Genomic DNA, 17,835 nt, shown 5'->3' on the forward strand with positions numbered 1-17,835 from the left:
TCGTCCTGTAGACTGCCCTGACCAGACAATGGCTGACTGTCATCAAGGCTTCCCTCTTCCTCGGCTGCAGATGCCTGCTCCTTTATGTGCGTCAAACTTTGCATCAGCAGACGCATTAGGGGGATGCTCATGCTTATTATGGCATTGTCTGCACTAACCAGCCGTGTGCGTTCCTCAAAACACTGAAGGACTTGACACAGGTCTTGTACCTTCGACCACTGCACACCTGGCAACTCCATGTCTGTCATCCAACTGCCTGCCCGTGTATGTGTATCCTCCCACAAATACATAACAGCACGCCTCTGTTCGCACAGTCTCTGAAGCATGTGCAGTGTGGAGTTCCACCCTGTTGCAACGTCGATAATTAGGCGATGCTGGGGAAGGTTCAAAGACCGCTGATGGTTCTGCATACGGCTGGAGTGTACGGGCGAACGGCGGATATGCGAGCAAAGTCTGCGCACTTTGAGGAGCAGGTCGGGTAACCCCGGATAACTTTTCAGGAAGCACTGCACCACCAGGTTTAAGGTGTGAGCCAGGCAAGGAATGTGTTTCAGTTGGGAAAGGGCTATGGCAGCCATAAAATTCCTTCCGTTATCACTCACTACCTTGCCTGCCTCAAGATGTACACTGCCCAGCCATGACTGAGTTTCTTGCTGCAAGAACTCGGACAGAACTTCCGCGGTGTGTCTGTTGTCGCCCAACACACTTCATTGCCAAAACAGCCTGCTGACGCTTGCCACTAGCTGTCCCATAATGGGACACCTTGTGTGCAACAGTGGCAGCTGCGGATGGAGTGGTTGTGTGACTGTGGTCTGTGGACGAGCTCTCGCTTCTGCAGGAAGACGAGGAGGAGGAGGTACAGCGTAGTCCATCAGGGCTTTGAAAGCTTCGCTTTCAACTAACCGGTAGGGCATCATCTCTAACGAGATTAGTCTAGCAATGTGGGCGTTCAAACCCTGTGTACGTGGATGCGAGGATGAGTACTTCCTTTTCCTAACGAGAGTCTCATGTAGGGTTAGCTGGACTGGAGAGCTGCAGATCATGGAACTAGCGGGGGTGTCGGTGGACATGGCAGACAGAGGGTTGGAGATGGTATTCTTGCTGGTGCCCTACATGCAGTGTTTCCTACAACGAACCTGGTGATTCCCTGACTGCTTTGGCCTGGCGACGAAACCTGCACATTTACTGCAGGTGGTGCGGGAAATGGTGGGCTTACAGTGAGGGAAGGGATGTAGCGTTGCTGACTAGCTTCATTGGCCGAGGGTGCTACAACCTTAAGGGACGTTTGGTAGTTAGTCCAGGCTTGCAAATGCATGGTGGTTAAATGTCTACGTATGCAACTTGTATTTAGACTTTTAAGATTCTGACCTCTGCTTAAGGTAGTTGAACATTTTTGACAGATGACTTTGCGCTGATCATTTGGATGTTGTTTAAAAAAATGCCAGACTGCACTCTTTCTACTATTGGATACCTTTTCAGGCATTGCAGACTGAGCTTCTTTAACCGGATGGCCACGCTGTCCTACAACTGGTTTTGCCATGCGTTTTTGGCCAGATACGGGCCTGGCAGATGGAACCTGTGGTGATGTTGATTACTGCTGCGGCTCCTCCTCCTCCGCTTCAGAGCTACTGCCGCCTGCACCCTGTTCCCCCAGTGGCTGCCAATCGGGGTCAACAACTGGGTCATCTATGACCTCCTCTTCTATCTCGTGTGCAACTTCGTCTGTGTCACTGTGTAAGCCGGTGGTATAGCGTTCGTGACGGGGCACCATAGTCTCATCAGGGTCTGATTCTGGATCAGTACACTGCGAGGGCAATGTTCTGGTCTGAGTCAAAGGAACAGCATAGTAATCTGGCTGTGGCTATGCATCTGTGCACTCCATGTCCGATTCAACTTGTAATGGGCATGGCCTGTTACCTATTTCACTTTCTAACACAGGAACGGTATGTGTAAAGAGCTCCATGGAGTAACCTGTTGTGTTGCCTGACGCATCCTTCTCTGTTTTTCTTGGTGAAGAAGACAAGGAAGCGACTTGTCCCTGACCGTGAACATCCACTAACGACGCGCTGCTTTTACATTTACCAGTTTCAGAAGAGGAGACAAAAGAGCTAGAGGCTGAGTCAGCAAGGAAAGCCAAAACTTGCTCTTGCTGCTCCAGCTTTAAAAGCGGTTTTCCTACTCCCAGAAAAGGGAGCGTTCGAGGCTTTGTGTAGCCAGACGACGAACCTGGCTCAACAACTCGAGACTTAGGTGCTATATTGCTTTTCCCACGACCACCTGATGCTCCACCACCACTACCATCATTACCAGCTGGCAATGACCGCCCACGGCCACGACCTCTTCCACCAGACTTACTCATTGTTTGAAAAACGTAACCAAACTAACGGTATTTGTTACTGTAAAACCAGTTACAAGGTGAACTCAAACTTCTGTTGGATTTATATATCCCTTTATAGGTGGGTGAGACTGCAGGGAAAATCAGGCCCAATGTATAACAGTACACAGCTTCAGTGGCAGACAGATATGCCACTAACATGACTGACGCAGATGCAGACACTACCAATAAAAATCTCCCCCTTTTTATTTTTTCTGGGAGAATATTAAAGGGACACTGTCACCTGAATTTGGAGGGAACAATCTTCAGCCATGGAGGCGGGGTTTTGGGGTTTTTGATTCACCCTTTCCTTACCCGCTGGCTGCATGCTGGCTGCAATATTGGATTGAAGTTCATTCTCTGTCCTCCGTAGTACACGCCTGCACAAGGCAATCTTGCCTTGTGCAGGCGTGTACTATGGAGGACAGAGAATGAACTTCAATCCAATATTGCAGCCAGTATGCAGCCAGCCGGTAAGGAAAGGGTGAATCAAAATCTCCAAAACCCCGCTTCCATGGCTGAAGATTGTTCCCTCCAAATTCAGGTGACAGTGTCCCTTTAAAGAAATGTGGCCCACGCTTATACAGTATATGTTCTGTGGCATAAAATGAAAGACAGATGCCACATACAGGACTGGCACTGAGGCAGAAATGCCGATCTTAATCTCCCACTTTTTTTGTAACTTTATTGTGGGAGAATTGTCAAGAAATCAGGCCCAGTGTTAGACTGTATGTTTTCTGTGCCAGAAAATGAGACACAGATGCCACACACAGGACTGCCACGGATGCAGATTTGCCAATTTTAATCTGCACCCTTTTTTTTCCTTCAGGGAGACTAGTGAATAAATCTGGGCCACTGTATTAGAGTATATTTTCTATATTTTCTGTGGCAGAAAGTGGCTTGAAGAGATATAACAAAAAAAAAAAAGGGACTGTCCTACAATTATTATCTCCCTGCAGTAATCTCAGCAAAGTATGGCAGGCAGCAATAACAAGGAGTGGACTGCTGCACAAAAAAAGTCAAAAGTGTGGACAAACAAACAAGATAGCTGTGCAGAAATGAAGGAGCAACAGGATTTGTGCTTTGAAAAAAGCAGTTGGTTTGCACAGCGGCGTACAAACAGCAATGCAGCTATCAGGGAGCCTTCTAGGGCAGCCCAATGAGCTACAGCGCTGAGGGAAAAAAAATGTAGCCTCCACTGTCCCTGCAAACAAAAGGTGGTGTTGGACAGTGGAAATCGCTACAGCACAAGCGGTTTGGGGGTTAATGTTCCCTGCCTAACGCTATCCCTGCTTCTGACGAAGCGGCAGCAACCTCTCCCTATACTCAGATCGGCAGCAGTAAGATGGCGGTCGGCGTGCACGTCCCTTTATAGCCCCTGTGACGCCGCAAAAAGCAAGCCAATCACTGTAATGCCCTTCTCTAAGATGGTGGGGACTGAGACCTATGTCATCAGGCTGCCCACACTCTGCGTCCACCTTCATTGGCTGAGAAATGGCGCTTTTTGCGTCATTGAAATGCGACTTTGGCGCGAAAGTCGCGTACCGCATGGCCGACCCCACACAGGGATCGGGTCGGGTTTCATGAAACCCGACTTTGCCAAAAGTCGGCGACTTATGAAAATGACCGATCCGTTTCGCTCAACCCTACCGAAAGGTAACTCTGACACCAGAATGGGGTTTAAGCCACAACACGTTTCAACGGAATTACCGTCTTCATCAGGTGGACATTCCATACTGTTTACTTAGGCATTGAATGCAAGACCTGCCCTGCCCCAAAGTTACACGCACCCCAATAAGCAATGCAAGGCCTGTACCCCAATAAGCCTTGGAAGAGAAGTAGAGGTGTGCCTCCTAAAAACAATGTTCCCATTATTAGGAAGTGGGTCTCCCATAGTGTTTGCCTATGCAGTGAATGTAAGGCCTGCAAAAAATTACGAGGCACTCCAATGTCCCTTAAATAAGATGTAGAGGAAGGCCTCATAAAAAAATGTTCCCATTATAAAGGCGCGGTTCTCCTATACTTGTAATGCCCATACACTAAGTATATGGTCTGACAAACATTTCCCCCTGGGGGTACACATTTATTTATTTTTTTAAAATTTTTTAACAGGCATCATAAACACCCTTGCAAAAAATTATAGTGGCTGTTGCATCATGGAAAACGTTCACCCTCGTGTTCTAGTGGTGGTGTCTAAAGAGACGTGGAGGATGTCCTCCTATGAATCTCTTTCCAATTTAAAGGAGTGGGTCTCCTATACTTGGAAGGGCCATATACTAAGTGTATGGGCTGACAAACATTTCCCCCTGGAAGGTACACATTTTTTTTAAATACATTTTTTTTACGGGCATCATAAACACCCTTGCCAAAAAATTAAGTGACTGTTGCATCACAGAACATGGTCACCCTGGTGTTCTACTGGTGGTGGATGATGAGGATGAGGAGAAGGAGGATAACACCAAATAGCTAAAATCAGGAAGCGTATACCCATGTGTGGGTGTAAAGAGGTGCATGGGAATACACCTGCCAAAAAAAGGCACTGTATTTGAAGTTATGCTTCGCTGTCATTCAGTGTTGTACAGAAGACTTTTTTACAGCAGAGTATTTTTGACCTCTCTGTGCGTTTTTGTGTCTTCGAGTTCTTTGGTGGTGTGATTAGGTTTCTACAGACTTGTTCACTATGCAAGTAGCCCATGTGTTTTTGGTTCTATAATTGTTCTCTTGTTTCTACAAGACTGGGGAGTCCACCACTCCTCTGTGGGTCATTTGCATTGTAGCTGTTCCATCCTGCATGTCCACATGTATATTTTTTCTCTCTGAACCCTGCTTATACAGGTACTATATAGATGATCAGGTTTTTAAATACATCAGATAGGGATTATATACATTAGATAGGACTGCTCTATTATGGGTATACCTTGGCGATTGGTGGAGCAGCTTAACATACATTTTTTTGCAAAAAAACATATTAAGTAATTACCCTGTATTTTTTTCATTTTTTGACTAGCACTTGCTTATTTACTGTGACTTTTTTTACAGCAGAGTATTTTTGACCTCTCTGTGCGTTTTTGTGTCTTCGAGTTCTTTGGTGGTGTGAACAGGTTTCTACAGACTTGTTCACTATGCAAGTAGCCCATGTGTTTTTGGTTCTATAGTGTTGTACAGAAGTCTGGCCCAATCCAGCCTTTGTTAATTTTTATAAGAGTCAGCCTGTCTGCATTTTCCGTTGACAGGCGAATGCGCTTATCTGTGATAATTCCACCAGCGACACTAAAAACCCGCTCTGACAAAATGCCAGCCGCAGGTCAGGCCAGGACCTCCAAGGTGTAGAGGGCCAGTTCATGCCACGTGTGTTACGGAACCACAACACAGAACTAGGATAGAAGGGGGAAAACTGACCCTGCACTGAGTCTAGGCTGATACCCTACGATTGAGTGGGCGACCCATTCCTTGCGAATAGACCCACCAACGATTCTAGGTTAATCTCAAGGGAAGACCTATAGATACGGTGAATGAGGTCCCTAAAAGTTTTAAGGACTGGGTATAAAAACAGGTCACCTAATAGAAAATACAGAGAAGGCTGCAGAAACCAACAGAAAACAGAAACCAAGGATAGCAGAACTGGGGGTCCCAGAACTGCACAATATCAAGCACAGAAAGCTATCAAATCACCTAGCCAGAACTCTAGTGGATTAACACTGTTGTCCAGCAAGGACAGGGAGGCAGGTTCTGGGTAATAAAGGGTGATACAATCACCTGACCTAAGAACCCAGCACCAGGGGAAAAAGACCATCACTCAGAAAACCACAAGATGGCGGATGGTGAAAAACAAAACAGATTCTAACAACCTGCCCAGATTGGATACCCAATCATTTAAAGGCACAGAGGAATCACGGAGGCTGTAGGTACCGTCAGCAAGGTACTCCCTCAGCAACTTCCCAAACATTGCACTGCTTGTGACAGTACCCCTTGCCTCTGGGCCAGGGCGATGGGAGGGTCTGATATAACTGTCCCACAACTTTGCCAGTGTTCCCCTGCCACTGCTGGATTGAAGTTGTGTCTCTCTCACCTGTACTCCTTGGTTGTCCAGCGAACTATGACGTCTGCCACCAGTGTTCTCAGATGGGAATTTTTTTAGTAATTCCGCAACAAGGGCCCACTGGTACTGCACCATTTTAGTACACCTGTCTGCCTCTGGAAAAAGAGATTGAAAGTTCTCCTTGTGGCGTGGGTCTAGATGTCTCACAAACCAGTAATGAGTGTCATGGGGAAAGGAAACGCAACATAAAGTCAGCCATGCGTGCCAGACTGCTAACAGGCAACACTTCCGTGTCCTCACCGACAGGATGACTAACCGTGCTGTCCTCCTCATCCTCCTCCCTGTCCTCAGGCCATCCACGCCAAACAGACGATATGACAGTTGTGCTTGTAGTACCATCAATAGCGCATGAAAGTAGGTCCTGTTCTTCCTCCTTCTCCTCTTCCTCATTGTCTACCAATCCACTTTGGGACAACATGAGGCTGGGCTGTGTGTAATCACCCTCTTCTGTTCCTTGCTCCATGTCCTTGTGCTCTGCCTGCAATGCATCCTCTTTCATTGTGAGCAGAGAGCTTTTCAGAATTCAGAGAAGCGGGATGGTGATGTTAATTATGGCATCATCACCACTCACCACCTTGGTGGAGTCCTCAAAGTTTTGTAGGATGGTAAATATGTCTGACATCCATGTCCACTCCTGAGGTCTTATGTGTGGAGTCTCAACTGAATAACGATGGTGTTGTTGATGCTGGTAGTCAACAACTGCTTTCTTCTGCTCACAAATGCAGTATAGAGTTTCAACGTGTGGGGACATCACACACCAGTCGGTGAGCCGGAAGCTGTAAATACTGCTGACGCACGGCAAGGGCAGCTGAAGCTGTAGGTGACTTTCTAAAATGGGCATACAGGCAAAGTACTTTCACAAGCAGATCCAGCAGCTCTGGGTAGCTTTTTAGAAATTGTTGAATGATGAGGTTAAGCACATGGGCCAGGCATGGTACGTCTGTGAGCTCACCTCGCCTCAGAGCCGCCACCAGGTTATGGCCATTGTAACACATGACCATGCCTGGCTGTAGGTTCAGCGGTGTCAGCCACAAATGTGACTGCTCTTTCAGAGCTGTCCACAACTCTTCAGCATTGTGCGGTTTGTCACCTAAGCAGATTAGGTTCAGCACAACCTATTGCCGTTTGGCTAAGGCAGTGCTGCAGTGCTTCCAGCTTGTGAATGATGTGCTCATTTCAGAGATGGAGGCTGAAGAGGAAGAGGAGGAGGAGGTGCAGGAGCTGTAGACTGTGGGAGCAATCCTGATTGACATAGGGCCCGCAATCCTCGGCGTTGGGAGGACGTGTTCTATCCCAAAGTCAGACTGGGTCCTGGCTTCCACTATGTTAACCCAGTGTGCCGTCAGTGAGATATACCATCCCTGCCCACAAGCACTTGTCCATGTGTCCGTGGTTAGGTAGAGTTTCCCAGTAACAGCATTGTTGAGGGCATGGGTAATGATATGGAACATGTGCTGGTGTAATGCCAGTATGGCACACCGGGAGAAGTAGTGGGGACCGAATATCTTGGGACAGCCATCGCCATCAGGTTGCGGAAAGCTTCCGTCACCATGAGCCTAAAATGCAACATTTCGAGCACAAACAGATGAGAAATATGTGAATTTAGTACTGTGGCTTGTGGGGCGTCGGCTGCGTATTTCCGCTTGTGTTCCAATAACTGGGGTATGGACAACTGAAGGCTACACTGGGAAAAGGATGTGGATGTGCTTGATGATGGTGCTAGTTGACTGTGGGCAACGACAGGTGCAGGGCACGAGGCATCTTTGCATGCACCATGAACAGGGGACTGGCTTGCATGCACAACAGTGAAAGAAGCAGTGGTGTCACCTGCAGACACTTTTCCTGGAGCCTAGGGTTTGGCCCACAATGTCGGGTGCTTTGCTGCCATATACAGTACCTGATCATGCTGGTGGTGGTCAGGCTTGTAGTTTTGCTAGGCAGAGTCTTTAAAAAATAACCAGACTAGGGAAGATCTAATATTTGGAAAGGCAACTTCCATCATGTTGGTGTTACGGGGAACGGATGCACGCCTTCTGTCTGTGGCCACCACACTGCATCTTCCTGCCTGTTGGGGTGATATGCCTCCTTCCCCATGTTTGCTGCTGTCCTCGCTCTGCATGTCCTCCTGCCAGGTTTGGTAGGACACTATGTCATCCATCACCTCATCCAGAATCTTTAAAGGGAAAACTGAACAGCTCTTCGGAGTGTCCAAGTGTGGGATCAGTTATCTCAGGGCACTCAGCATGGTGGGAGGAAGGAGGATCAGGGTGAGTAATATCCGGTCCACACTCATGGCTACTCAGACTTGACCATGTGGAAGACGTGGTGGTGGTGTCTAAGTGACTGATAGCATTATCCACTATCCAACCAACAACCGTTTCACACTGCTCTGGCTTCAATTGTGTTGTGCTGCGGTCCCCTAAAAACTGGGACAGGAAGGTCAAGCGAGAAGATGTGGGTCTTTGTTGTGGCCCACTTTCAGCTTGGCCACGGCCTCATCCTCTGCATGCACCATCACGTCGACTCCCCCATCCCTTGCCCCTTGCCTTGCCCATTTTAAATGGACTACTGAAGTATTTGAAAAGCTCAATACAAATGGATTTATTTGTAGAAAACTTATATGTGATCAGTATGCCTGAAAAGCAAGTATTTGGAGACCACAGATACAACGAGCGTCTGACAGAGATAACAGACACTTAAAATATGTTGTCTTTTTAATAATATATATTTTTTAACCACAAAATATTGAGTAGACTAAGGCTAGCAGACAAAAATACAACGTATGCCTGCAAAGCGAAGATTTGGACACCACAGATTCACCAGGCGTCTGAAGGAGATAACAGACTGTATACATTTTTAAAAAATGTTTTTTACATTTTTGAAAACACTAAATACTGAGTAGACCAAGGCTAGCAGACAAAACAATGCAACGCATGCCTGCAAAGCAAAGATTTTGACACCACAGATATACCAGGCGCCTAACGGAGATAAAAGACTGTATACATTTTTTAAAAAAAAACACTATATACTGAGTAGACCAAGGCTTGCAGACAAAACAATGCAACGTATGCCTGCAAAGCGAAGAATTTGACACCACAGATACGCCGTGCGTTTGACAGAGATAACCGACTGTATAAAAAAAATTTAATTTTTTTTTATTTTTGAAAACACTAAATACTGAGTAGACCAAGGCTAGCACACAAAACAATGCAACGTATGCCTGCAAAGCGAAGATTTTTACACCACTGATGCACCAGGCATCTGACGGAGATAACAGACTGAACAAAATGCGGCTTTGATTTTATTGGGGCCCACCAAAATTGTGTCAATAAGTTGGCTATGACACTAAAAAAAATTGGAGTACTAAACTTGTAAGATATTTAGGGCAATGATATGCAATGTGGCATACAAATCACAGTGATAAATATAAGAACTGTAGCTAAATATTTTTGGGCAAGCTACAGATTTTTTGGGCAGCAAAATGGTGTCCAAAAATATTGCAAGATGCTACAAAAAATTATATGGTACCAAAAAAAAGGCCAGATTTTTCTGCGCACTCACATCTGATGCTTGGGACAAAAAATATTTTTTAATTGTTAGATTTTCACACTCTTGTATTGCAATGACCTGGCTGTAGTCTGCAGAATGACCAAGCAAATAAATGTAGGAAAAAGGGTGCTATGGATTGCTTTTTAATAAAATGAACAGGTATAAGCTGCAACAAAAAAAAAAATTGCCAAGGATAACTGCAGCTAGGCATATATAAGATATGCAGCAGCAGACAGGGATGGAGCCTTTATATGGATGCAGTGAGATCTATTTACTCACATACAGTGCCTGCAGGCCTTGCACTGATGTGGATATGTGCACATAGACTCCCCTGCCTACTTAGTGCTGCAATCTCGGGACCCCCAAATTAGCCCAAAAAGGACTGTTGGTTTATCAGGATTTGTGGATTGAACACTAGTAGACCCACACTAACTATTAGGCCGGCCTCACACTAGCGAGTTTTACGGATGTAAGAGAGGTGCAGAAAATACGGATTGAATACGGTACAATGCTTCTCTATGCCCCAGCTCCTATCAGCCGTATTTTACTGATCTGTATTATACGGCCTTCTACGGCCGTAGAAAATCGCAGCATGCTGCGTTTGTCACCGTATTGCGCAAAAAAAAAAAAATAAATAAAAAAAATCGCCAATGAAAGTCTATGGGGGCGAGAAAAATACGGATTACACACGGACCAACAGTGTGACTTGCGTGAAATACGCCAGACATCTCCAGACATCGCCAGGTGCAAGGAATTGAGCCAAGCCCTCAATCTTGAATCTCAGACATGCTAATTAGCTCAAAAAGCCACACAGACATCCCGGAAGTCTGGTGCTCGCCTCCACGGAGTTCCAAGCAGCATGGCCGGCATAATAAATGTGGATATGCTCCTCATCCTGGTCCAAGAAAGGCCAGAAATATGGGACCAGCGGTATCCCAACTACTCCAACCGGGCCAGGAAAGAGGCAGCTTGGAGGGCCATCTGTGGGTTCCTATTCCCCGATTATGCCCAACGGCCACGTGCGGAGCAGACAAGTCTATGTAAGTACACTCATGTATTCACAAGATTGAACTTTCCCTACATGATTACTTGAGCAATCATTTTTATCTTTATATGTAATTTATGGCCATTTTTGGAAATTTGTAAAGCTGAGTAACATGCAAAAGTGTTTCTGGACATAGGTAATCTTGATCTTTCCCTGCTAAATATTTTCTTGGCCTTATATACCCCGTCCAGAGGGGTGTTGACCCTTGTCTTATTTCAACATAATTTCGCACTTTAGGCTCATTATTGCACAAGGCATTTTCCTTTCCTATCCCTAATCTTACCTAATGTATGTTTGCAAGAATAGGGTTCTCTCCCCTCTCTACCAGTCTGTGACTGTAAAGTTAATAACTGTGGCCGATATATAAACCTCTGCATGTAACCCCTTTATCATCTGCAGCACCATGGAAATAATGGTGCTAGAAACAAATTTTCCAAAAGAAAAAAAAAATATCACTGACAACTGGAATAAGCTATGTTCTGAATGATATTGAACAATATTTCTGACCATGTAATTGCAGTGGATGATGTTATGACACGATGGCGCAGCATCCGGGACCAATACCGGAAAGACAGCAGCGGGCTAGAAGTGGGTCAGCAGCCCCACTGAAGAAGCGCAAATATATATACTATGACCGTCTTTCCTTTTTGGATGTCAGTATGGATCTAAGGCAGTAAGTAAAAACCCCTCAACACATTTTTAATTAAACTAAATCTTAGTCAGTTTTGTGGTTTAGGGTTATAACATTGCGAATTACATGTAAGGATGTGTCAATATAGTGCAAACAATAGTGTAAACAAGCATAAATTCCAAAAGGGTCCTGGAGGAGAGAGGACCCTGCCTGCAAAGCATCCCAAGCTACAACAAGGGATGGGTGAGAATGTAGTATGCGAGTTTAGAGATGTTCATGCAGTGTTTTGTTGGCATGGGTTGTTCCTGCAGGTTATCTGATTGTTTGAAGAGGTGGGTCTTCATGGTTTTTGTATAGCTTGAAATGGTATGCGACATTATGATGTGTTGTGATAGTGTTTGGTACATTTGTGGTGATCCCCAAGACAAATCTTGTATATTCTTGTGGTAATATGAGATAAGAGGGGAGTAGAGAAGGAGATGTTGTGCTGATCTGAGGTTGTGTGTGTGTTTTTTTTGGAGAATATTGTTCACAGATGTTTAATTAAACAATGGCCACAAAAAAATAACCTTTTATTGTTTTACTAACAGAACACAGTCTAACCTCACAGAGAGGGAAACCGGGTCGGAATCTGAGGCTCTCATAGATCCTGTAAGTGTGGATGAAGCGGTGGCAGGCCCATCTTTGGATTCTTCAGCATCCATCCTTGAAGACCCATCAGCATCATCATCACTGCAGGCAGCAGCAAGTGAGGAAGATGCAGCACCAGCACCCTCAGCAGCACATGATGCCAAAAGACTTGAGGAACATGGCCAGAGCAGCAGCCCTACAGGCCCACTGGTCTCATCCCCACAGGCAGCTGGGCCTTTTACGGAGATCCCGCCGAAGGAGAGAGCTGGAAGCCAAAATAACTGATGTTGATGCTGGGGTCCTCAATTATTTGGCCAGGGCAGCCACGGATGATGGAGAGGAGGCCTTTGCCCGCAGCCTTGCCTGTTACCTTAGACCCCTTCCCCGTGAGGTGAGGCTACGTGTGAGAGGGTGTATGCAAATCCTGATTGATTTAAGCACCCCTCCAAATAACACCTATGAGGTGTTTGAATATCTTGAGCGAAGGCAGCTTGGCCAAACCAACCTCTTGTGCCTTCAATTCCCTCAACAGGAGCAGAATCAATCAGGATTTGCAGCACCTACTCCACGTATGCCTCCACCTCCCACCGCAAAATCTACAAAGGCCATCAGACTACCAAATGGCAGGCTACAACCCCCAATCCAAATATGGCCACTTTTCCAGACCCAGTGATGTTGGCTGGTCCCAACCTGGGTTTGGACAACATGGCCATTTTGGGTTGGGGTATGATGCAAGCCAATATGTCCGACAGCAGGAGGCACAGAGACAATTGGCGTATGGTCACCACACAACTGGCCAATATGGACAAGGCCAGTATTCTGGCCCACAAGCCACTGCATCCTCACAGGATGAAGTCCCATCGGCCCAACAAAGGCCCCCCTGACCAGGACCCAGAGCTGTCAACATCTCCCCCACCAACTTACAGGGATCTGTAATGTTTTTTTTGGGGGGGCTGCATTATGTTGTTTTTTGTGAGCTGCCTACCATGTTCGTTTTGTGTTTGGGCACCATTTCCACTTTGTAGTGGTTCCTTGTTTGAAATACCAAAAAAAAAAAGGTTTTAAAAAACCATATGACAAAAATATGGTTTAAAGTTACCAAAAAAAGGCTTGGTATGTTACTAAAAAGTTATCACAAAAGCCAATTGATGTTTGAGGATTAATTATTTTTGCATAACACACATATTCCGAAAACATAAACATATGGTCATTAAGGAAACACAACACACACACAGTACTGTTTTAGTGGATGAAAATATTATATTTCTCAAAGATATGTTGAAAAAGATGAAATCACAACTGAGAAACAGCATCATCTTGCCAGGGAGTAGAACCCTGAGGAGAAACAAAAAAATTGGTCAAAACATTCCTAACTTTTAGGCCAGAAAGGGGATGGCGTGGAGGAGGGCCATGTGCTGTTGGCCTAATTACACTACGCAACATGTGTTCATCATTACCATCTGAGAAGCAATCATGTATGCGGGTATAGTTGTGAAAAATTACTGATGCTTTGATAACTTCATTTACTGTAGCCTCACTAAGCTGTATGGCAGTCTGTAGGACACGCCATTTGGCCACCAGAATACCAAAGGTGCACTCCACCAGTCTCCGCGCCCTAGAAAGCCGCAAATTAAAGATCCTCCGACGGTGGTCCATGTTGCGGCGGGGATAAGGCCTCATGACGTGTCTGTGAGTTGGAACGCCTCATCTCCCACAAAAAAAAAGGCAGTGCTTCTGTAGTGGAGGCTGGGAGTTGTTGTGGTGGTGGGAGATGTAATTGGTTGTCACGTAGCCGCCGACCCATTATAGATGAATTGAAGACCCTAGAGTCTCCAGTTCGGCCATAGGCCCCAATGTCTACAATTATAAACCTGTAGTTACTGTCAACTACAGCTAACAGAACTACAGAGAAAAACTGCTTATAATTGTAGAATTGGGAGCCAGAGTTCGGCGGCTTACGCACCCTGATATGTTTCCCATCCATCGCTCCAATGCAGTTTGGGAAGTCACAATTGACCTGGAACCCACGGGCTATTTTGAGCCAATCAGCCTGTTTTTGCTCAGGCATCACAAGGTCCTTGAGTCTATCCGATATTTGCCGACAGGTTAACCGCACAATGCCAGAAATTGTGGACTGGCCAATCAAAAATTCCAGGTAAAGTCCCGCAAAGGACAATCCAGTGGACAGGAATCTGAAAGTGAAACACAAAAAAAAAATAAGGTATGTTTCAAGAGTGAACACAAAACATGAATAAGCACAATCATATTTGCATTTTTTTGATACTAGATTAACGCTGGAAAGGGAAAAATGTCCTTGAGGTGCTAACTATAACACTTACATCACATTGTCACATCTGATTGGGACATAATGTACACATATTCCGGCCAAAAACAGATTGAAAAAAAAAGAAAAAAGATCATCAACATACAGTATGTGAGGATGTAGAATACATACCGTAATGTAAGGAGAAGACGCTCCTCGGCGGAGATGGCTTTGCGCATCCTGGTGTCCTGAAATGTGATTCCTAGGCGTAATATCTCCAACAATCTGTCAAATGTTTGGATTGTCATGCGACAGTAGAGATAAAACTTGTCTGGATGTTCCCGCAGAGCTGTATATAGCCTATGAAAATGGCCTTTAGTGAGGCGTTTAGTCAAAAGAGGATGCACCCACATTTTTCTGCTCCTCCTTCACGGATCCACAATCACAGGGTATGGGTGCCCAAACCGATAAGACAATAGCCAGTTAAACAAAACCCGCTGCTTTGGGGTGAACTGCAGGTGGTCAGACATGGTACAAATGTTACCACAACACTACAACAGATGTCAAACCACAAAATGACCATATGGGAGTGAGCCACCTGTTGTAGAGGCCTTAAATAGGGTTGATGAGGGTAATTTAAATCAATTTCACCCTCCAAAACCGTTAAATGTCGATTTTGTCAGGTTGCGTGAAAAATAAGCATTACGGTGGTCATACGGATTACATACGCAACATTACATGCGCAAAATACGCAGCCACACCTTGCCTACGGAGTACTTACGGATCACCGTATTTCGAATTTTGAGGCGTATTACGACCATAGAATACAGACCGTATGAGGCCGGCCTTAGGCTGCTGTCACACTAGCAGTATTTGGTTAGTATTTTGCATCAGTATTCCTGAGTAGGGTTGAGCGACCTTGACTTTTTTAGAGTCGAGTCGGGTTTCGCAAAACCCGACTATCTCAAAAGTCGGGTCGAGTGAAATCGGCCGATTATGTCGTAAAGTCGGGATCGACCGAAACACGAAACCCAATGCAAGTCAATCGGGCAGCATACTCGGCAGTGAGTGGGGGCCAGGAAAACACCTAGAGTGCCCATTTTAATGGCAAAAACATCCATTCTTCTTAATGAAGCTTGTCAATCTTAATTTCCCTTACAATAATAGTTAGGCATTGGAAATTGGGGGTCATTTGGCTAAAGTTGTTGGGGGTAGGGCTGGTTCAAGTATTTTGTGGGCCCAGGAAATCTGGACCACGTCACGGCAGTGGAGCAGGGCGAGGTAAGTATTTAAACTTTGCAAGTGCTGTGATCCTGAGCAAGCAGGGGGGCCCACTCGTTGGCATTGGCACTGGCACAGGGCCCCTCAAAGTACGGCGGTGTGTTTGCACGGCGGGGGTGCCTCCCACAGGCAGCGACACTTTTGCGTACTATGAGAGGCCCTGTGCCAGTGACGTCACCAACGAATATGCCCCCCCCCCCACCTGATGATGGAACTTGCACTTTCATCTTCACCTTCCTCTTTGTCCCCTTGTAAGGTGGTATAGTATGTGGGAAGGGGAACCTGAATTTCAGCAGGGTCAGATTCTGGCTGTGTAGCGTGCAAGGGGAATGTAGTGGTCTGGGGCAATGTACCAGCAGACTCATCTATCACTGGCTGGGCAATGGGCAGGATGAGGAGGAAACACAGATATAGGCCCAAATAATAAAGTGGGCTAAATGCAGTTCAAAATTGGTAACAGGACTAACCAGGGGGCATTGCTTTGTTCAGTGGAGGACAACTGTAATGAGAGGCTGACACAGTGAGAAGGCCCAAATCAGTAAGTAGGCTAAATGCAGTTCAAAATTGGAAACAGAAGTAAACAGGCGACACTGGTTTGTTCAGTGGAGAACAGCAAGGAGCCGCAGACACCGTTAGTAGGGCCAACAAAACAAGTAGGCCAAATGCATTGTTATACTACAAAATTTAACGAGAGCCTCAAAATTGAAGCTAAGGAAAGGCAACCTGGAGAACACCTTGGAGCGGCAGACACCATTTCTAGAACCCAACCAAACAAGTAGGCCCTCTGCAGTTTTTAAATTAAAAAAAACTCTTCAACGAGAGCCTGAAAATTGAAGCTCAGGAAATGCTACCAGGAGAACACCTTGGAGCGGCAGACACCGTTAGTAGGCCCTACTGAAGTAGTAGCCCCAATGCAGTTTTCAAATTCCTATAGGCTGAAAACCAGACAATTGACGCTCAGCTTTTTTCAGAGGAGGACAGCTGTATTGAGTGGCGCAGACAGACACAGGTAGTAGGCCTTAAACAAAAACTTTGGCTCAATGCAGTTTAAAAAAGGTTCCAGGGGTACACAGGCAGCATTGGTGTGGTCAGCGGAGGACAATTTGAATTAGGGACTGCAGACAGACTTAGTAGGCTGCCCCCTGTGGACCATGCATCCACCACATTAACCCAGTGTGCCGTAATGGACATGTAACCTTCCGTGGACATGCCTACTGGTCCATGCGTCTGTTGTCAGGTGTACCTTTCTTCTCTTAGATTGCCTGAGTGCATGGACAATGCGGACTTTTACATGCTGGTGGAGGGCTGGGATGGCTTTTCTCGCAAAAGAAGTGTCGACTGGGTAGCTCGTACCATGGTACAGCGTAGTTCATCTGGGCTTTATAAATATAAAATAAAGAAAAAAAGTAGGCTCTATGCACTTTCAACTAGGTTCCAGGGGTACACGGCCAGCATTGGTCTGGTCAGTGGAGGACTATTGGAAGGAGGGACCGCAGACAGGCTTAGTAGGCCTAACATAACAAAAGTAGGCTCTATGCACTTGGAATTATCTTGCAGGGGTACACAGGCAGCATTGGTGTTGTCAGCGGAGGCCGATTGTAAGGAGTGTCTGACAGTTAGTACTCCCAAAAAATAAATAGATGTTAATGTCTCGCAATACAACAAAACCAAAAAACAAAAGGGTGGCATACTTAGGTACAGGGGTGGGCTCCTCTGCTGAGTTTCAGACCTAGTAATTTGGCGCTAAGTATTTACTGGTGTAAATATAGGACACTGCCCCTGACTATTTTAAGTAGCATCATACATGTCAACACATTGGTATTGTCAGTGCCAGGCATTGAAGGATGTCAGCGCATAGACTAAACATTGGTGAAGCTTTGAGAGATAATTTTGCAAGTGTCAGAGCACTGTTTGAGCTGAGAGGGGGAAACTGTCTTGTGGCCGGCGGTACAGGCCCAGGGCC

The sequence above is a fragment of the Ranitomeya imitator genome, chromosome 3 (assembly GCF_032444005.1).
Source record: "Ranitomeya imitator isolate aRanImi1 chromosome 3, aRanImi1.pri, whole genome shotgun sequence".
In the NCBI taxonomy this organism is placed as follows: domain Eukaryota; kingdom Metazoa; phylum Chordata; class Amphibia; order Anura; family Dendrobatidae; genus Ranitomeya; species Ranitomeya imitator.